Here is a 23,197-nt window from a genome sequence, read left to right as displayed (position 1 = left end):
TTCTTTTTTCCATATTCTTACTGACTTCTAATAGCCTAGTAATTTATTTAATTCTCTATCGCATGCATTATTTATTATCTTTCTCCCTCTGTGATAGAACAAGCTCCAGGAGGGCAGGGATCTTCACCCTGTTCTGTTCATTGATGAGAACAAGCATCTAGAACAGTACCTAGTTCATAAGAGGTGCTCAACAAAGATTTTTTTTAATCTATTATTTATTTTTAATTAGCCACTTTATAATTATAGAAGCTGTACGTGTGCATCAAAAAACATTAGAAAAAATTAAAAACTTCAAATTCCCTCCATCCAATAATATCTCCCCAATCACGATAAACCAAAACGGTTTTTATCTCCTTTTAAGTGATTCCCTAAGGAATCCTGTCTTTTGAGGAAAAATGTCATGATAGGAATAACACCCATTTTCCAAGGCTTGGTATGTGGATTAAACCAAACAATACTTAATACAATGCTTGTGGTAACAACTAACACAGGTAGTTGTTATTTTCTCTCCTTCGATCTTGTCTTTAATTTCCACCCTTCCCCCCCAACTTTCAAAAAGTAGGTGACAGATATCTGCAGCAAAAAGAATGGTGTGATGTTGTTCTTACAGGGGGGCAGGTGAGGAATGCCTTCCACTCCCGGCACTCAGGACAAAACCCCCAAATTCACAGTACTAAGCTCTACGGTCCAAACGCACCATGAGACACAAGGCCACCAACTATTCCATAGAATTTTACAACAGCAACCAATAACAGTCATTAACAATAAACAATAACAATTATACTTTTATATTGCACTCTCCCATTTGCAAAGCATTTTCATATGAAGTTTTCTTTTATAGATGAAAGAACTGGGGCTCTAAGAATTTACATGATTTGTCCAAGTTTACACAGCTGGTAAGTAAAAAGACTGGGAATTAAATCTAGAATTAGAAGATCATCAGTGACAAGGATCTTTTAACTTGCTATTTAGTAGTGAACGTACTATCCATTTTGAGTCCCATTCACAAAAAATGAAATATTATTTAGTATTTTCTTTGTAAGCTACTTCCTTCCCCATCCTCTAAACAAATGACTTACCTCTCTGAATAGCCACACGGCCTTTCCTTGTTAGAGAGCTCTCCTCCAAAATTTGCTTCTTGTAAAAAGGAGACTTCACCCTCAGTGGTACGTGTGCCAGGAAATAGAGTACATTGTTGAGAAAGCCTGGGAATCACTGCTCTTGTGAACTGTTGAGAAAAAAACAAAACATCAAGGGCTTTATATCATCAGTTCTCTCTGGGGACACCTTTAAAATAAATCTTATCCATTCTTTGGCAGAAGTCGTTACAAAAGAGGTTTTTTGTTTTTGGTTTTTTTTTTTGAGGTTTCCAATTAAGTTTAGTAATATATTTTAAAATGAATTTATTTATTATTTAATTATATTTGGCTGCATTGGGTCTTAGTTGCTGCGCACAGGCTTTCTCTACTTGCGGCGAGCGGGGGCTACTCTCTGTTGCGGTGCGCGGGCTTCTCACTGCGGTGGCTTCTCTTGTTGTGGAGCACGGGCTCTAGGTGCGCGGGCTTCAGAAGTTGCGGCAGGCGGGCTCAGTAGTTGTGGCTTGTGGGCTCTAGAGCGCAGACTCAGTAGTCATGGCGCACGGGCTTAGTTGCTCCACGGTATGTGGGATCTTCCCGGACCAGGGCTTGAACCCGTGTCCCCTGCAATGGCAGGCAGATTCTTAACCACTGCGCCACCAGGGAAGTCCTAGGTTTAGTAATATTAAATTTGCATTCCTTAGCCTAAGTTCATTCTAGGGCCTTTAAAGCATTTATTATAAACTGTTCCCACTTTTGAAGGGACTGAAAGAATCACATTCATGACTATTGAGGCTCCCATCCTTCCAATATACAGAATTCTCGCATTTATTTTTCATGGTAATTTAACTAAAATTCAAGGAGCTAGAAGACACAAAGTCAAACTAGCAGAGAAGTGAAGGCAGTAATCATTAGATTATTTCCTCCCCCAGAGGTAATAAAGCACCTTTTTATTCAAATACCAACCACTGTGTCAACTAGGTTGATGGGCTCCCCGTGGGCAGGGCACACACTATCCCTTCTAAACATATGGAATGAAAACCATGACGTAATGACTGTAAATTTTAACTGGAAAGGAGGTGGGAAGTGTCCAGGAAACAATCCCAGATTCAAATATGCCCTTTGCAAAGCCCAGGAAAAAAAGACAACATTCTGGGGCAATGATACAGGAAGAAATCACTTCAATTGTCAGGATGACAATGGCTGTTGGGCCCTTTTGAGGAGTTCACAGTGTGGGCTTAGAGAAGGATTCCCAGTCATGGCTATGAGGGACGAGCTTGTATCAGACCAACTTCCACTGAACACAGCTAGAAAAGCTAGATAAAATTATTTTTTAAATCTATTTGGGGCTTCCCTGGTGGCGCAGTGGTTGAGAGTCCGCCTGCTGATGCAGGGGACACGGGTTCGTGCCCTGGTCCAGGAAGATCCCACATGCCGTGGAGCGGCTGGGCCCGTGAGCCATGGCCTCTGAGCCTGCGCGTCCGGAGCCTGTGCTCCGCAACGGGAGAGGCCACAATAGTGAGAGGCCCGCGAACCCAAAAAACAAAACAAAACAAAAAAACCTATTTGAAGGTACTGGAGTGCTACAATGGCAGCCAGGACATGAGAGGATGTCCTGAGAGGACATGAGAGGACAAGATCTTGGGAGAAGGGAAATAAAAATCTGGTAAGTCATCATACTACTTTTCCTCTCAAGAAATCTACTGATCTTTAAGAGGCACGGGGCAAAACTGCTGAGAAGCCAAGCAGAAAGCAGCTGCTTAGAGGCCAGCTTTTGGCAGGTTCACAAGGCTGAGGAGACTCCAAAGAGAAGGGAAGTCCAGAGAAGCAAGCTCAACATTCTGCCCCTCTAAGCGTTCGCTCATTGATAAATGACATAACCCAAGCAGAAGACAGCAGCTAAGTGGCTGAGGAGTTAAGCAGAGCATTTGACAGTTTCATGATGCTGGAGGAATGAAAATTAGACTTCAGGGCCCACCAAAAAAGGAAGAGCCCAGGTAAATAACCCATGCTTTCAGTTAGGATCCCTTAAAGGGCTACATCCTAGGATGAAGTCCTTAAAAATACTGGAACTGAGCCTCAAATCAGTTCAGTCCCTCGGTAAAGAGGTCTGCCTTGCTCTAACTGCTTATCAGAAGCAAAAGCCAGCCTCTGGAGAAAGACACCATCATCCACAGTCTCTCTGATTCGTTATACATAATGTCCTGAGTTCAATCAACAATACTAGGCATACCAGGACATAGGCTTAAGAGAAAAAGAGACAATGAAACCAGACCCAGAGGTGACCCAGATAAAGTCATGGCATATGGTCTTTAAAATACCTATGATTCATATATTTAAAATTGTAAAGATTATAAAATATTTTAACACACATCTCTCAGTAACTCACAAAACAAGCAAAAAAAAAAGTAAGGACACAAAAGATCGGAACAACACAATTTACAAACTAAACCTTAGTAAGTTTATTTAGAATACTGCACTCAACAACTGATTACGTAGTGTTTAAGGTACACACGATAACATTTATGGAAATTAACCACATGGATCATAAAAAGTTTCAAGAAATTTCAGCAAATGGAAACCAGAGTACTTTTTTGAACCTATTATTTAGAAGTAATACAGATTCACAGGAAACTGCACAAACAGTATCATTTTTTAAATTGAAGTAAAATTTACACACAGTAAAATAAACTGGCTTTAAGTGTACAGTTTTATACATTTTGATAAAGAAATCCAACTGTGTAATCGCCAACGAAATACAAATATGGAACATTTCCATCACTCCAGAAAGCTCCCTCAGGTGCCTTTTAGTCGACCCCCACATCCCAGAGGCAAGCACTGTTCTCATTACTATTACCACAGATTAGTTTTGCCTGTTCTTGAACTTCATAAAAAAATGGGCTATAGTATGTACTCTTTTGTGTCTGGCTTTATTTACTCGGCATAATGTCTCTGAGATTCATCTACACTGCTGGGTGTCTCAAGAGTTCACTCTTCGTTATTGCTAAGCAATAAATAGCCCATTGTATGAAAATACCACAACTTTTTTTTTTTTTTTTTGCGGTACGCGGGCTTCTCACTGCTGTGGCCTCTCCCGTTGCGGAGCACAGGCTCCGGATGCGCAGGTCCAGCGGCCATGGCTCACGGGCCCAGCCGCTCCGCGGCACGTGGGATCCTCCCAGACCGGGGCACGAACCCACGTCCCCTGAATCGGCAGGCGGACCCTCAACCGCTGCGCCACCAGGGAAGCCCCCACAACTTTTTAATATGTTCCCTTATAGATGGATATTTGGTGGTTTCCATTTTAGGGTTATTATGAGTAAAGCTGTTATAAATATTCTTATACAAGTCTTTCTGTGAATATATATTTTCATTCCTCTTGGGTAAATACCTAGGAGTAGAACTGCTCGATTACAGAGTTGGTGAATATTTAACCTTACAAGAAACTGCCATTTTCCCAAAATAGCTGTATCATTTTATACTCCCATCAGTAACACATGAGAGTTCCAGTTTACACAGCCTCATCAACATTTGGTATTGGCAGACTTTTAGTTTGTGCCATTCCAAGTGCGAGGTTTTGATGTGCATATCTTTTTTTTTTTTTTTCCTGCGGTATGCGGGCCTCTCACTGTTGTGGCCTCTCCCGTTGCGGAGCACAGGCTCCGGACGCGCAGGCTCAGCGGCCATGGCTCACGGGCCTATCTGCTCCGCGGCATGTGGGATCTTCCCGGACCAGGGCACGAACCCGTGTCCCCTGCATCGGCAGGCGGACTCTCAACCACTGCGCCACCAGGGAAGCCCTGATGTGCATATCTTCTTTGTGCAGTGTCTGTTCAAGTCTTTAGTCCATTTTTTTCAAATTGTGTTTTTTTTTTAAATTACTGATTTATTAGAGTTCATTTGATATTCTGATGCCAGTCTGCATCAGGTATATGTATTACTTATATTTTCTCCCAGGCTGTGGTTTGCCTTTTCAATTTCTAACAGTCTTTTGATGAGCAGAAGCTTTTAATGCTGATGAATCTTATCATTTTTTTTCTTTACATTTAGTGCTTTTGGCATCCTTTAAGAAATCTTTGCCTACCTCAAAGCCTAAAAGATATTCACCTACTTTTTTTTCAAGAAGTTTTACAGTGTTAGCTTTATGTTTATGCCTCTGATATATCTCAAATTAATTTTTGTTTGTGGTGTAAGGAAGGGGTAAGAGGTTCATCCCCCCCCCACTTGTTCCCCTTCATCAAAGTTTAATTGACATATATTACAGTACATTTTCAATTAAGCTAGAAATCAACACAAAAACTTTAACCAGAGAAATCTCAAATGTTTGAAAATTAAGCAGTACACATCTAAATAGCATGCGTCAAAGAAGAAATCACAAGGGTAATTAGAAAAAAGTTTGACTTAAGTAATAATAAAATGATGACAAATAAAAAGCAGTGAAATGCAGCTAAGCTATATTTTAAAAGGTCAGAAACCAATAATTTGTATATCCATATCAAGGAAATAGAAAAAGAACATAGAAATAAATCCGAAGAAAGAGGAAATAAGCAATAACAATAAGAGCAGAAATAAATGAACTAGATAGAAAACAATCATGAGTAGAGAAAAATCAACAAAGGCAAAAAGTTGGTTCTTTGAAAAAGATAAACACTGATTAACCCTTTAGCCAGTCTTCAAAAAGCAGAGCCAAAGCTTCTCACCCCAACTCTATGACCTAAGAATCTTCTCCCTACAACACTGATTTCAGACAGAATAAGTCTCCTCATCTCCCTTATTGTTGGTCCCAAAGACACAAGGTCTATTTTACTTGTAAGAGTTTTGCTTTTATTCTTTACAGAGAAACAAATAGAGAAAAACAAAAATAAACACAAGGATGTTGCAAAGCTTCCAGAATTTCGAATATGAGCTCTGTCAACAACGTTATGAGGTGAAAACAACATTGACCTGATGTTTGATGAGACATCAGCCCCCAAGATGTGAAGCTGCCAATACGAGTATTTGAAATATTGATTTACATCCACTATCATTAGGAGTGAACTTTATTCTAAGTGCCTTAAAAGGGCAACTAACAAAACTGTATAGCCAGTGTGATTAGCAAGACATTTTACAATTAAGTCTACAAAATGTGAATACAAATCTATTTTTCACTGATGTTAAGTCACTATGATACTCAATACAACACTCAGTAATAATTATTTTTAAACAAAAGACAACAAGCCACACATCATCTGTGAAATATTTGTTCTCCCTGCCTCTGTAAAAAATGATTTAAATAATAAACAAAAATCAACCAATGGTATTAATAATTTACTAATTAAATAATGCACAGATGAAAATTGGCAATCAATCAAATTCACTCCATAGTCAATAGGTGAAGAAAACGTTGGTAGAGGTCTGAGGAAATAAATATTTAAAAATTACTTGACATGCAAAATTTATCATACTATTGGATGAAATACAGATGTTTGTCTCAATAATGAAATTCAGAAAGAACTATTTTTTTAGTAAGCCACTAAAGAAAGAAGTACAGCAGAAGAAATAAACGTTCTAATAATAAATGACTTCTTTAATAAAAACAACTGTTTTATGGAGAGCCTGTGACATAGATGGAGTGAAGAAAGGAGTCCAGGAAAAGATAATACCAGCTGTGAAAGGCATTTGTTGCATCATTCAGAGGCAAACTATTACATAAAGGAGGTTGACTCCGGAAAAGCACCAAGTTCGACGAATGTCAATGGCACGGTTAATTTAGTAGAATCATTGTAAAACCTTGTCATAACATGGGATTGAGCATGAAAATCTTTTATACTACACAGTGGTTCCTTGGTTATTTCACACCACTGCACCAAGAAGACTTGTCAAATTTTAAGTTGACTCACATTTGTTCTTTTCAAGTAGACGTGTTCTAAAATATCCTGACTGCTTCAGTGAAGGCAACTGTCAGCTGTATGCTTCAGAAGAGATGTGTTTTGGTGGGGAAAAAAAAAAGAGAACATGTTTATTCTTTTTTTTCCCTCCAGATTTTCTAAATAGAGTTCAGCCTGATAAGTTAGTTGTCATTTACTTTTCTGATAAAGTTGATGCTTTAATAATGAGCGATAAATAACCACTTTTCAAGGAAATTGACTCTAAAAAGAATACTTTGAAAATGGGTGTTTGGAGAGTTTTCCATCAGGTGATTTTGTTGTTGCTGAAAACCATGGAAGTCATCACCTTCAGGAATCATCCTTAAATGATGATTCACACTCTCTTTCTCATACTTCCCACAACGAATTGTCCCGAGCTTAATTTTCTTGTCCGACAACTAACTGATATACCTTTAAAATACATCAAGACCACAACCACTTCTCATCAGCTACGATGCTCCCAGGCTAGTCCCAGCTACCATCATCTCCCTCCCAGATTACAGCAGCAGCTTCCTCGTTGATCTGCCTGCATATACTCCCCCAACTCCTTCACTGCACCATTGCCCCCAGCAGCCAGAGTCATTCTATTAACAATCATCTGCTCAAAACCATCTAATGGTTTCTCATATGTCTCAGAGTAAAAGTCAAATTCCCTACAATGGCCTACAAGCCCCTATGTGATTGGTCCATTACACTATTACCTCACTGACAGCATTTCTTCTTCCCCTCTTCTTTACTTACCCCACTCCAGCCCCAACGGTGCTATGACTCAAAGAAGCCAGGCACAGGCTGCCTCAGGGCCTTTGCACTGGCCGCTCCCTTTGCCTGTAATATTTCCCCAGATACCTTCCTGCACCTCCTGCAGATTTTTACTGAAATATCACTTTCCCATGAGGCCTTCCCTGGCCCCCATCTAAAACGGCAACTACTCCCAACACTTCCCCCTTCATTGCTTTATTTTTCTCTTTAATGTTTATCATCATCTAACATATTTTAACTACACTTGTTTATCTGTTATTGTCCATCTCCCTCTCCCACTGAATGAGGGCAGGAATTTTGTCTGTTGTATGTCCACTGTTCTAGCTCCAAAGTCTAGGACAATGGCTAGCAATAATACTTAAATATGTGAATACTTGATGCTCAAAGAATGAGTAGCTTGTAAAGACCTTCATATGTACACACTTTTAAAAACTTGGAAACAGAATTTTCTAAATCTTTCAAATGAATTTTAATGAGTTTTAACTCTTTGTTAGAAATATAAAAATGTAATACCTTAATAATAATTTGTAAGAATAATTGTATGGCATGGGAAAATAACAATTATTAGCTGAATTGAAACAAAAATCTTGGCATAGTTGTTGAATGTGATTGAAAAAAATATATTTTGATTCACTAAGTGCAGCCAATGATGTCATTCTTCTATTTGGATCAATACCTCTTTATGAATTATCTTTTTTGGCTGTTAAAAACTCAATTATCAAAATAAAATGAACTCATAACCACACCATCAAATGTATCACACAGCGTTAAACCAAAACAAAACAAAGCAAAAAATGATATATATTCAGTTACTGTGCTCTCATAAAGCAAAGGGAATTTTTTGAAATGTTAATCAATAAAATAAAATTTAAAAATTTTATCTTTATCTCACCCTTTAAAAATTTCAATTTCATGAATGTTTTATGATATTCAATATATTCAACACTTATAAACAAACATTTTTTTGTTTGAAGGAAGCGAATCTTCATTTATAGCTTGGAAACCTCTGTGCTAGAGTTGGGAAAGAGGGAAGAGGCACATCTTGCCCTAGCTGAGAGAAACAGAAAAATCATCAAATAATTACCACCATGTTGTAAGTATCATAATAAAAGGTCCTTTATGACTTGGCCTCTGCCCTCCTCTATAGCTTTGTCCCTCACTACTCCCTAAATGACTCCAACTCTATAAAGTTTATGCTCCAGCAACACCTAATTTCTGGTAATTTCTCATGCACAGCTCTTGATCCTGGACTGCTTTGCATGGGTCTAGGGTTGCCAGGAAAATACAGGATGCCGCATTAAATTTGAACTTCAGATAAACAATAAATAATTTTTAGTGTAGGTATATCTGATGCAATATTGGCGTCTCCTGCATTTTATGTGGCAATTCTACGCCATGGAAACCCACAATTACGGCCCCTAACTCAGGCTGAATTGGAAATGTTTCCTCAAAAAGGTAATAACTTGAGATGATACTTGTCTTCCATTTCCTTTTCTTAGGGTGTACAAACCCTTAAAAGGATAAAACATTGATGGCAATTTAATATTAATAATCTTGGAGGATATCTTTGGCTACTTAATAAGATTTCAGATTAAAAGTGGAGTGAGGAATCTTAACATAATACAGTATCATATTGTATTTGTCAGGATTCATTTATTGCATGTAACAGAAACTGACTTAGGCAAGCTTGAGCGAAAAATTATAGTTATTATAAATATAATCTATTATAATTATACTTACATATTTACACAGAACTTTTGGGATAAGTGTACAGATTAGCTGTGGAAAAAAAGTTTAAAACTTGGACCTACAGACCATTTCTTGTATCTGCTTCTCTCCTTGTATCTACTATTTGTTTTTCTCTCTACAGGTCATTTTTGGTACTCTATAAGGCAGGCAGAAGATGGGTCATATCACCTTTTTTAGATCTCTTCTTTTTAACAGTACAGCCCAGATTAAGGTTAAAATCTCTTAATTCCAATTCAAATTGGACTCTGATTGGGCCCAACTGGGGTCAGTATAATTTACTATAACCTGAGAGTCAGAGTTAAACACTGTGTAAAAATGGGTGCCAGGGAGTCATCCCTGGAGAATGGAGGCCAAGGAGTTGTAATTCCCAAAGAAAAAGGAGTTGAAGGCATGGACATTTGGGAGAAACTACAAAAGGGCACCTAGCACATACATCCAATTGTGGGCTACACACAACACTCACGTCCACCACCATCACCCTCCCCATCATCACCTACTGCCATCTACAACTACGACCTCTACCACCTCTACCACCGCCTTCACATGGTGCATATCAATCTCCTCCTGTCAATCTCCACTCTTTTTATCAAGCAGGTAATCCTTTCCTGGCTTTAAGGAAGAGGTAAGGCAACTAAAGACTGGGGTCTTTGTACTGTATATGCCTCCCAGCAAGAGTTTGGCTCCACCGAACCAGCTTCATGGAAGCCCCTGTACTGTGTAGGCAGCAATTTAGAACTCATCTTTCATCCCACATTGAACACTTCGGTTTGAACCCCCTTCCCATCTCTATTTATTTCCTTTGTCACATCCTCAGGAGGACCTTTGCAGAACCCTTGAAATGTTAACAGTTTGTTTGCAATTCAAGAATGACTACATCTGGGTGTTTCCAGACACAAGAACAAAATCAGGAATAATGAGGCCATATATATTTGGTACCATACCCTAGGGCTTGACTGTGATCCTTCAGTGGACCCAGAGTATGTATCCCCAGGTAAACTCCTTTGAATAAACTGAAATGTGGACATTTGCCATTTGCCACGGCCATGTGTAGGATGTTTCACAGCCCCTGCTGGCTGTGCGGTCTGCCCCCAAAAAACAAGTGCTAAGAATCAGTTCCCTGTATTTCAAGCTCTCAGTCCAGCAGTCAGGAAGACTGGGTGTCAGGACCACATCTCCAGGATTCATTTACTTCTGCAAGTCATGATGCCTGTGACCCGCCACTTGAGAACAGATTGTAACAGAGAAACTGCAGCTGAATTTCTTGGAAGGTTTCTGCCTAGACTGGTAACCATGATGCTGGGTCTGGCCAGGTAGAATTAGGTTTCTGTCTGAGCGGCTTCAGCTTTGCAGGCAGACACAACTTCGAGCAGTGTATTCTCAGCCCATTCTCAATAGCAACTGGCAAGAGAAGTGGTGACACCAGTTTGGGTGACTCTTAGTGGACAGCAGGACCTGAGTAGTGATACCATCCTCCTTTTCCTCTGTAAGGCCCCCAACCTGACAGCAGGGTGCAGTAGAAATGATCTGGACTTCAGGCCAGGAGAGCCATATTCCAGTCTTGACTGGATGTGAAATTACATTGTGCAGTTCAAAAAAACTGATATAAATGACCTCCTTCCCTCTCTCCTCCATCTCCATGCACTAGCGGGGAGGAGAACAGAAATTCTGCTCCTTCATCTCTCGCTTTCCCAGTCTCTTACCCAACAGAACTTCTAGGAATTGCGCAGGTACAAAAGATACCCCTAAAGCTGTGTGGTTGGAGATATAAAAGGGAACAATCTAAAGCCATTAGCACATGGAAACATCTTCACAGATGTCCCATCCACAAGAGTCAGGCTCAAGGATTGAAATCCACCCTTTCCCCTTCCCAGATCTTATAATTTTCTACTATTCCTCTGCACAGAAAACACTTAGCTAAACTACAAGTTTGGGTGACCTGTAAGGTTGCTGCTACTATTAATGGTCATGAATTAATAGTTTCCCTTTCACTGTTAAACTTCAGAGGCAAGTGGTCTACATCTTTTATTTGTCTCAGCATTGTTCTCTCCTTAACCCCCTCCCGCAAATCACTCCTGATCTCACTGTTCTACTCAAATTGTACTTCTGAAAGTCACCAATGACCTCTGAGTCCCAAACAAGTCTGTGCTCAATTCACATTTGTCTCGACACTCACCACCCTCCCATCGACAGCCCTTAATATGTGATGCCGCCAACTGGACATCACTGCTTGAATTTGTCTGTTTCTTTAGGTTCCTTGAAAACTGTCTTCCTGATTGCTTTTAACCTTCTACATACTCTTTTTCCCTTCTGCTGATAAATCTTCAAAGCAAAGCAAATATTACACAGTTTTTCTAAGACTAACACCTGTCATTTTACTTTTTCATTTCCGTCATTCTCCATGCCTGGTTAGTTTTTTTTTTTAATCTTATTTGTTTCTTTCCTTGATGCCTCTTTAATCTGTTTTCTCTGTTAATCCAGGCTCTCATCTAGTCACGCCTGACTTGCTCAATATCCCATTATTCGGTTAGTCTGCCTCTGCTATGCCCTAAACATTACTGTCATATTAATTCAGGAAATTCCGCTTGCATTAAGTTACTCCCTTTCTACAAAACATGCAATGATTCCCCATTATTTATTTCAGAATAAATTTCTAGCTGAGTCTGGCATTCAAGACTCCCTCACCCAAAATCCTGGCCCCATTTAATCTACCCAAGCTATTTTTATTACCTAACATCTACCATCCCCCATCACAAATTATCTCTTGGACAAATCAGTGTCCTTGCATCTCACAAATATCTAGGATGAGTCTCAACTCTAAGCCTCCCTTACTTTCAATGAGCAGCAGAGAAAAACACTTGGTCTTTTCTGGACCTTCCATTTAACATTCTCACCACCACTGTGATTCATGGTCACCATTTCCAACAGAGCCACAGCACACGCATACCCCGCAGCAAAGAGCTTGCAATCTTCAGGGCTAACTGGATTCTACCAGGAAGTATTACTCCATGTGTATGGCAGGGAGTGGCAAGCCAAGTGTTGAAGAGTCCTCTGTGTTTGTAAAGCAAGTACAGACAGAACCTGGGCATCATAGACTGAACTCATTCAATTCTTTGAAGTAAAGTAGCTCCCCAGATAAATACCTCTGCTGGTTGTTTGAATTACAGATGAGTAAACTAATCTGTTTCTTTACCTGTAACTTCTAAAGGCAACTGTTCAAAAGCACATCTTAAGGAATAAACTGAAATCTCTCTGATATTTGGTTGGAGAATAAATGGCTATTTATTTCCTATATTCTTAAAGGAAATTCTAGTGTTCAGGCATGAGAGGATAGACTTAGCATGGGATCACAAACTTGTTCACCTGTTCACCAGGTATGGAAGGTAGAGGTTTGAGAGAGATGGCCAACAATCCTTTTGAGAGTACAGTACGTACTACTACTTAAGCTAATGCTAAGCAGCCGTGGTTCTTGATCAGATGATAAAAATGATTTATACTTTAGACATAATTCCAAGACAACAGTTCTCAAGTGTGTAACCATCTTGATGGCTCTCCAGAATTTCCAATTCTCCTATTTTCATTTTCCCATCTCTTTTTCACCTTGTTTTATCTTGTAAAGTCCTTTTTGACCCAACTCAGCTTTGGTCTCCTTTGATGGGATTTGAGAACACAGTAGAGAATCTTCCCTGATTTAGCTACAAAGAAACTTTCTCCCTATGTTTGCTCTCTAGCAGTGGGAATAGACTTCCAGTGATCCACCCACACCCCAGCCCCTGATGAATCTTACCCGTTTCAGTAATGCCTTTTTTTGTGGCATTAACATAGGTAGTCTTTAACCTCCCAAAATATGATTTTATATATTAGTTTGTAAAGCCAGTCTCTGTTTTATATGTTGGTTTTATATGTTGGCTTGTAAAGCCAGTTGTGAAAATGCTGATGGTCTTTTCCCTATAGAAACCATGTGATAAATGGTTGTTAGGCTCTCAGGCTGGTTTTGTGACTAATTATCCACACCACTGCAGTAGTATGAGAGGGATCCAAAGTCTTTCTGTTTCTGTGTTCCTGAATTCCGTTGGTCTCAAGGAAGGTGGGTAAGGATGGTTTCAGCTTCTTCTATGTCTTTCCAGGGCTTCTCTGTATATATAATATACATGTGTATGTCCTCAACTCTTTTTCCCTTTTTCTTAACACAAAAATTAGATATAATACATGCTGTCCTACATATTTCTATTTTCCCTTAACAACTGAGGCGATTGCATCAGTACAATGTAGGTTGGCGTGGTTTTTTTAAATAGCTCTATGGAAACAACATGGCTTACCAAAAAAAATTAAAATATAAAGGTATTAATAATTTAATAAACTGTATAAAGTAAATTTTAAATTCCATTTTTCACTGTAAAAGCCACCACAAAAGAAAAATCAAGGCATTAACAAATTATCCACAATCCCACAAAACTATGTTGGTTTAGTTCTTTTAAGATAGTGTTTTTAAAGTCTGGTGGGGCTTCCCTGGTGGCGCAGTGGTTAAGAATCTGCCTGCCAATGCAGGGGACACAGGTTTGAGCCCTGGTCTGGGAAGATCCCACATGCCATGGAGCAACTAAGCTCATGTGCCACAACTACTGAAGCCCACACACCTAGAGCCCGGGCTCCGCAACAAGAGAAGCCACCACAGTGAGAAGCCCGCGCACCGCAATGAAGAGTAGCCCCCGCTCGCCGCAACTAGACAAAGCCTGGGCGCAGCAACGAAGACCCAACGCAGCCAAAAATAAATAAATTTATTAAAAAAAAAAAAAAAAGTCTGGCGGATGGACTGTTCACACCAGAATCACGTCAGGTGCCTGTCAAATAGGCAGATTCCAGGGCACTCTCATACACTTATTAAATCAGAATTTCTGAGTATGGGGCCTTAGCCCTGCAAGATTTACAGTTCAAGTTTGAAAACTGGTACTTGAAGGCCTTTGCTCTGCCTTAAAAGAAAAGTTTTAATTATAGGTGACATGCAATTCTGTATTCCCACTTTTTTCAATATTTAAAGCTAATGTTTTATAATAAGCATTTTTCCATATTACTAAATTGTCTTCACTATCATCATTTTATTTGCTTGCTTACTACTCCATTTCTTAATTTACTTATCAGTTCATCTGTTGTTGGACTTTTAGGATCATTCAAATTTTACCTTCACATTTCTTGCTCTTTCATATTGTCCTCTGAAACAAGTAAGTAGTTGAAAGTCAAGACTGATACTTACAAACACATTATTCACATACAGCTCATCGAATACAATTTCGCATTTGAGACAAGTTTACTGAAGCCCGCCATGTCCACAGTACTGTGCATTTACACTGGGGGCCAACCAAGATGAGGAATTCAAGACTCTACCTATCAAGGAGTTTAAAATCTAGTAGAGGGCTTCCCAGGTGGCGCAGTGGTTGAGAGTCCGCCTGCCGATGCAGGGGACAGGGGTTCGTGCCCCGGTCCGGGAAGATCCCACATGCCGCGGAGCGGCTAGGCCCATGAGCCATGGCCGCTGAGCCTGCGCGTCCGGAGCCTGTGCTCTGCAACAGGAGAGGCCACAACAGTGAGAGTCCTGCATACCACACACACAAAAAATCTAGTAGATAGTTTACAATCTGGAAATAATCAGCCAAAGTTCTATTTAACGTCAGTCCTGGGAGGAAAGAGAAACAACTTAGGCAGTTGGAATGTCCTGACCCAGATGGCAGTTTTAATGCCTCCAAGGTAGCTACTCCTATGATCCCTAGTTTGCAGAGGAAGAAACTCCAGCTTAGATTAATCAAGCAGTTTGCGCAGCATCACGCAGTAAGTGGAAGAACTGAGATTTGAACCTGGACAGTATGACTGTAAGGCAAGGACTGGCAAACTTTTTCTGTAAAGGACCAAACAGTACATGTTTTAGGTTCTGGGGCCAGACGGTCCCCGATGCAAGTACTCAACTCAGCTGTCGCAGAGAAAAAGCATCCACAGAGGATACTTTAATGAACGGGTGTACCTAGGTTCCAATAACCTTACTTGCCAAAAACAGTCTCCTGTTCTAAGATATATAGTCTTTATTCCCAGGCTATTCTGCTTCCTCATTCAGTCAGTCTGATATATTGAGCATCTTCTCCATGCAAGGTAAACGCACAAATTAAGCCACAAATGAGGCTGCAAAATGAATAAAATGAGTCTCTGCCCTCCAAAACTCCAAGGTGAGAAAAAGATCATGTAACTTTGAGTAAGACATTTAACCTCTGTCAATGACTCCATTTTAAAACTATAAATATTGATAATATTTCCTTCATACAACACAGATGTTGTGAAGATTAATGAGACAGTTCACGTATTCTGATTTACTTAGCTGAATGATTTTTTCTTATGATAAATTGATCCTTGCTCTTTCACAGTCCTAAAGGAGACGAGTAAATAAACCAATCTATCCTTTGCTCACGTAGGAAGGAGTCCCCTTACGTTAGTAAACTAGCAATTTTTAGCTAGTATTGCAACACTTTATTTTTATGAAGCACTTTTAAATTTTATATGTAATTTTCTACTGGGACCAAATAGTTTTTTTTTTTTTTTTAAATAAATTTATTTATTTATTTTTGGCTGCCTTGGGTCTTTGTTGCTGCGCATGGGCTTTCTCTAGTTGCGGCGAGCAGGAGTTACTCTTTGTTGCGGTGCACAGGCTTCTCATTGTGGTGGCTTCCCTTGTTGCGGAGCACGGGCTCTAGGCATGTGGGCTTCAGTAGTTGTGGCTCACGGGCTCTAGAATGCAGGCTCAGTAGTTGTGGCGCACGGGCTTAGTTGCTCCACGGCATGTGGGATCTTCCCGGACCAGGGCTCGAACCCATGTCCCCTGCGTTGGCAGGTGGATTCTTAACCACTGTGTCACCAGGGAAGTCCCAACCAAATAGTTTTTAAACTTTTATTTCTTAACACAATAGAAAGGAACACAAAGGAAAAATGGAAAGGAACACAAAGGAAAAAAAATATGTGTAATTCAGAAACACTGTGATGTGTGCTCAAAGTTACACATCCACGATATCCTCCCGTTGTTTAGATTTTCTGAGTTATAAAAGTTCTTTGCTTGTACCTCACGGTCATTCTGACACTCATGGAGTCTGGGTAAAAACAGTCAGGAAGAGTCAGTCATTTACTCTCACAGGGTAATTTTTAAATTGCTCAAAAAAGTATACACCCAGAAATAAAAAGGGAGGTGACTCCCCTGGTGGTCCAGTGGCTAAGACTCCACGCTCCCAATGCAGGGGGCCTGGGGTTCAATCCCTGGTCAGGGAACTAGATCCCACATGCATGCCACAACTTAGAGTTCACATGCCACAACTAAAGATCCTGCGTGCTACATCTAAGACCCGGCACAGCCAAATAAATAAATAAATAAATATTTTTTAAAAAAAGATTAAAAGAAAAAAATAAAAAGGGAGGAAATACTGATACATGCAACAATGTGGATGAATCTCAAAAGCATTATGCTGAGTGAAGGAAGCCAGACACAAAAGACTGAGTACTGTATGATACCCTTACATGACACTTGGGAAAGGGCAAAACTATGTAGGCATATTTCAGATCAGTGGTTGCCCAGGCTGGGGACAAGAGGAGGGGACTAACGGTAAAGGGACATGAGGGGACTATCTGGAGTGATAGGAATGTTCTGTACTGATTGTGATATGGCCACATTGTTCAAAGTGCACCTGGAAAAGGCTGAAGTTCACTGTTTATAAACTAGACCTCAATAAACCTGTCCAGAACTGCTATAGAGAGTTCCTCGGGCAATGATAAATGCAGAACAGGCCCCAAAGCTTGCAGTCAATTGCTCTTCAGGTTAAATTCTGAACGGGAGCTAGCACTGGGATCTGGGCCAGAGGCACTGCATTTGCTTCCTCTCAAAGACAGCCCAGCACGCACCTGAGGCAGGGCCAATCTCCGAAAGCAACTGGGAGGAAAGAGAAGCAGCGTGGGCCGTTGGAAGGTCCTGACCCAGATGGCAGTTTCTGGCCATTCTTCACAGACTCCTGAGAAGCTCCTGTTTCCCTGTGTAACGGAGGCTGAGGTAAACTGTACCACTTTCTCCTATGTACAGACTGACCCACATCTCTACCTCAAACTGCCCGGGAAAAAGAAAAGTGCCAATTGCAGACACTTGTGTGGTCCTATTACTGCTCTCAATAATGTTTCTAGGACTAGTCATTTAAGGAACACCCACTGGGGATTCTGCTGAGCACCTGACATAGCAGCAAACCAGACTGAAGGCGCTGCTCTCAGGGAGCCTGCATTCTAAAGGATGGCGAACAGCTCACATTTATTGAGTGCTTGCTATGTGCCAGGTGCTATGGGGACTGACATTGAATTGATACAACTATGGAGTGCAGAGGCTATTATTACCACGCCTATTTAAAATTTAGGAGCCTGAAGCCCTGCAAGCAACGTAACTTGTCCTAAGGTGTGCAGTTAGAAGGTAGCAGAATCTGGCTTGAAACCCAGGCAGACTCACTCCCTCAGTCCATGCCCTTAGCTACACTGTCTCCCTGAGTGGTGGATAGGTCAGCCAAAAGACTGTCCTTATAGGGTCCCAGAATGTCTGTACTAGATGTCTTGGGAAATATCTGTAAACACTGAATAAAGCTATCTAATTTACATAGAAAGAGTGCTACCTCATGAGATAAAAGCTCAAATATCACTAATAGACAATTTACCAAAAAATTAATAAATAAATACTAATTAACATACCTACAGAAAAAATGATTACCTTACAATCAAAGGAATAAAGCAATAAAATGAGATGTATGTTTTGCTTATTAAATTAGCAAGCAAAGAGGTCAAATGCAGACAGCTAAGATGAATGCACTGCTAATGGAAATGTAAATTAATACAGTTTGGAAGGCAGTTTGCATTCTGAACCATAAACATATTAATTCCTCTTAACCAGTTTTTCCACTTTTATGACTTTATCTTTAGGAAATAATCCAAAGTATGGGAAAAGTTATGTGCAGCAAAGATATTTGTTGCAGTGAGTGGGATTTATAAATTTATGACAACATTTATTATTTATACAATATATTCTTTATATAATTTATTCAATTTAGCAATCCAATCATAAAAAGTAAAATAAAACCTACACATCTCTGATCCAAAACTGTGCTTTGCAACAAAGTAGGTCTCTATAGTTTCACCTGCCCTGGGTAGGCTGTGGTTAATATCAGCTAAAAGAATGCTTAAGCAGAAGTGTGTCAAAACACAAAGTATCAACAGTTTCAAAAGGAATATATTTCATTTGCCAGAAACGCAAAGAGTCTGGTGGGCATAGTGATAAAATCATTCTCGGGCCCCCAATCACATCAAACTGTGCGGCTCTTTTTTCTCATCCCCAACTTCCAGAAGAAAATAGAAAGAGTTTTGGGCTTCCCTGGTGGTGCAGTGGTTGAGAGTCCGCCTACCGATGCAGGGGACACGGGTTTGTGCCCCGGTCCGGGGGGATCCCACATGCCGCGGAGCGGCTGGGCCCGTGAGCCATGGCCACTGAGCCTGCGCATCCGGAGTCTGTGCTCCGCAACGGGAGAGGCCACAGCAGTGAGAGGCCCGCGTGCCACAAAAAAAAAGAAAATAGAAAGAGTTTTTTCTTTCCACAGTCTCTCCTAATTTTACACATTGCTTAAACATGTAAAGGTATGCAAAAGCAAAACACTATTTTAGTCCTTCCTGATAGAATCACTTTCATTAAGTGATCTTCCTATAAAACCAAACATCTCATGCTGTGTTACCCCTAGAAATCCAAAGGCTGAGAACTAGTTATTATAAATACCAGGAATAATGAACAATTCTCAGCTAATTATTTTCTTTATAGACATTAATAGTTTTTTATAAACTATAGATTTTATTTAGGATGAGGAATATCTCTGTAGTTATCTTACTATATCCACAACCCCCAGGTAAAGCCTTTGCCTGGAGCCCTTTATCTTCCTCTACATCTTCCTCCTGCACTAGTGAACAGCATCAGATGCAATGAGTAATGAGTAAATCTTCACAAGGTATTCTGGTCTAGTTGGTGAACTGCAGGAAGTTCAAATGGCAGAATCTCAGAGGGCAAAGGGCACTGACAGTGAAGCTCTACAGGTAGGTAAAGGCGAACAGACTAAAAACGTTATGTGATAGGTGTGCATATGCGCATCAAATCATTTCATTTTCTAAAAAATTTATTTATTTTATTTATTTATTTTTGGCTGCATTGGGTCTTTGTTGCTGGGCACGGGCTTTCTCTAGTTGCGGCAAGCGGGGGCTACTCTTCCTTGCGGTGCGCGGGCTTCTCATTGCGGTGGCTTCTCCTATTGCCGAGCACGGGCTCTAGGCATGTGGGCTTCAGTAGTTGTGGCATGTGGGCTCAGTAGTTGTGGCTCGCGGGCTCTAGAGCACAGGCTCAGTAGTTGTGGCGCATGGGCTTAGTTGCTCCGCAGCATGTGGGATCTTCTCAGATGAGGGCTCGAACCCGTGTCCCCTGTGTTGGCACGCGGATTCTTAACCACTGTGTCACCAGGGAAGCACAAATCATTTCATTTTTATAGCGCCTGGGAAAGGTAAGAATAACTGTCCTCATTTTACTGGTGAGGAAACCAAGGCTCCCAAGGTTTAAGCAGATTGCCCAAAGTCACATAGCTGACAGAGGGCAATTGCAGAATTCAAACCTGGATTCAGTGCACAGTCTCTCTCTATTTGGTGACCTTAATGATCTGTCATGCAGTACCTGTCTTCTGTAGAAGAGGGACACATCTTCTGTAGACTCTGCTCATATAAATATGAACTTTATAAGTAGCTTGGTTTAAAAATTGGGTAGCAAAACAGTATAAAACTTTTCCCTATTCAAAATATAGGATGGTTAAAAATATCGAAACACAGCAGTGACTTAGCTATGAGTTTTCTTGTATGGCTGCTTTTGCTAGATTTTCTATAATAAGCATTAATTTTTATACAAAGGTAAATTCGAATAAAAGTTATTTTTAATAGTTTAATTTTTTTTTTTTTTTTTTTTTTTTGCGGTACACGGGCCTCTCACTGTTGTGGCCTCTCCCGTTGTGGAGCACAGTCTCCGGACGCGCAGGCTCAGTGGCCATGGCTCACGGGCCCAGCTGCTCCACGGCATGTGGGATCTTCCCGGACCAGGGCATGAACTCGTGTCCCCTGCATCGGCAGGCGGACTCTCAACCACTGCGCCACCAGGGAAGCCCAATAGTTTAATATTTTTAAAGTCCAAGATAAGTGCACAGGTGCTAAGTAGCACGACACCTGGGAGGCGGGGGTTAGTTAACAATGGTGACACAGCATTTGGACAGCGTGACTACATTTAGAAAGATTTTGTATACCTTTACTAAAGAGACCCTCTCCCAAGAAATAGGAGAAAATGTACTAGAGATAACGGCAGTAAGTGCTAGAATATTTTTCCTCCACCGTGAATATTAATGACAATTTTCCTTCCTTTTTCATGATAATTTCGTAACAGGATTTTAAGAGTGAGTCTTCCCCTAGAGGGGTGAGCTATCATAAAACTAGAAAGTAATAACTGCTATCACATAACATACAACATGCAACTACTTCTGCATAGAGGAGGGGGCATCAGTCCACAGAGAAAATGACTTTGGGCTGAATATGAAGAACGAGTCAGAGTTTTGCCTGCTGGGAAAGCAAGAAAGGAGAAAAGAGCCTTTAAAGGTTCAGAGGAGCAAGAGTGCAAGCTTGTATTTCTCTGGAGTTCAAATGATATTACTGAAAAAGAAGCTGTGCTCTAAAATCTGTCCTGAAATGGTTCTCTATCTTTCATCAATATGCAAATTTAGAATTCAGCCAGAATCCTTAAAGAGCTCATTGATGGTGGTGCTAACTCAGTGACATCACCCTGATGGATGTAGCACTTTGCTGTCACCTTGTGACATACGTTCTTCTCTCCTGTTGACATATCATCACAAAGGTGACAGCCAGCCATAAAGATAAGGCATGATTTCCCCTTAAAACAAATATCAAGTAGACAAGCTGTAGGTCTTTATGCAGAGATTTATCCTGTTCTACAAACCACTAACAAAATAGTTGCCAACTGAGCTGAAATGGTCACAACTCCCCAAAATGTCCTTTTTTGAGAATAACAGGCAGAGCACAAACAAGGTCTACCTTTATCCAAGAAGGCAAGAACTTACTGGATGATCTCTGCTCTTTCCTTTGAGGAAGTTAGAAAAAAACATTAATTTATTTATAGGATGGGCCAAGAGACTTTCAGGAAAAAGCACTACTTTAGCAAACTGAAAGAACACAAAAGTAGGCCACTCATCTTCAGAAAGCTACACCTGCCTGAGCCATACACTTTGAAGAACTTATTTATACCATAGGAACCAAAGAGACAATGCAGAGAAACAGCATATGTTAGTTCTACTTGGTCTGTGGAAAAGAGATTCTTCCTACTAAGTGTCAGCAACCCAATTTAGATGCCTTTGTATAAGTAGTTGTTTTGGGACTATAAGAATGCACACATGTGTATTTATTTATAATTTACCTCATTCCATAGGGATTTGGCGTGGCTTTCAGCAAGTACATGTGTAACCAAATGACAGTAATATATTAATAGACATTTTAAAGTCCAGACAGGGAAAACATAAGTGAGAGCAGAAATTCAAGACCACTGAAATGAAAGACACAAATATACGTGCTATAATTATACTCCAAGTTTGACTCTGGGGCTCCAGGCAGTCAAAATGAAAGAAGGGGCACAATTAGCCACATCATTCTCATAAGCAGAAAGGAGGAGGCATGAAACACTTCAAGAAAGCAAAGTGTTCCTAGCCTGAGATTTTAAAAAGAAATTCTCGGGCTTCCCTGGTGGCGCAGTGGTTGAGAGTCCGCCTGCCGATGCAGGGGACATGGGTTCGTGCCCCGGTCTGGGAAGATCCCACATGCCGCGGAGCGGCTGGGCCCGTGCGCGTCCAGAGCCTGTGCTCCGCAACTGGAGAGGCCACAACAGTGAGAGGCCCGCGCACCGCAAAAAATATAAATTAAAAAAAATAATAATTAATTTTTTAAAAATAGAAAAAAAATAAAAAGAAATTCTCAAATGGAATGTTCTTTTGGGTGCGGGGGAGAAGGGACTGAACTGAGACACTAGACGCTGCCCTCAAAACTTCTGTAATAAAGGCAGTAACTGATTTTGTTTTTATTTCCTTGTATCATCCTTTGATTTTTTTTTTTTTAAAAAACACAGGACAAAACATTAAAACTTAACTCTGTGCAGGGGATTCTTTGTGACTAAGGTGATTTTGCTCATCAGTGTTATCTGCTAGCAGATTGAATGATAGGACTCAGGAGTTCAGAAAAAGAATGGATGGATGACATTTCTTCCCATCAATCTTTCAGAGAATAGACACTCATCCATCCATCATTTGTCCATTCATTTCCTGAGCTTCTCCTAAATGCTCGGAATCAAGCTAGGTGCATGGATTCAGAGGCACAGTAAGACACAGCCCCAGTTCTTGAAGAACTCATGGTTTGGTAAACTCTGATTTTCAAAAATATTTTTTGTCAGGGACCTTGTCTCCACAAGTTTTGCCTATAACTCTTCATGGCAACTTGGAAAGAATGAGACATAGAAGAGTATTTACCATGCTTCAGGAAAAGCATTCAAAAAAACCCCACATAATTTCAAGGTAATGCAAATAGACA

The 23,197-nt window shown here is 40.4% G+C and overlaps 1 protein-coding gene across 2 annotated transcripts in view; it reads right to left on the bottom strand.

Annotated features, from left to right (window-relative positions):
* Window positions 1-23,197, bottom strand: part of CRACD (capping protein inhibiting regulator of actin dynamics) — a 316,726-nt gene that overhangs the window by 184,209 nt on the left and 109,320 nt on the right. The window contains exon 2 of one of the 2 annotated variants that reach the window (XM_082609280.1): window positions 1,080-1,228. The gene's annotated coding sequence lies outside the window, so the exon portion shown is untranslated. Of the gene's footprint in view, window positions 1-1,079; window positions 1,229-23,197 lie in introns of those variants that run through there. The other variant, XM_082609281.1, reaches the window with a different exon arrangement.

This window comes from Mesoplodon mirus (assembly GCF_964341445.2).
Source record: "Mesoplodon mirus genome assembly, chromosome: 2".
NCBI lineage: Eukaryota > Metazoa > Chordata > Mammalia > Artiodactyla > Ziphiidae > Mesoplodon > Mesoplodon mirus.
The sequence above is the reverse complement of the archived record's forward strand: the minus strand, read 5'-3'. Positions and strand labels throughout refer to the sequence as shown.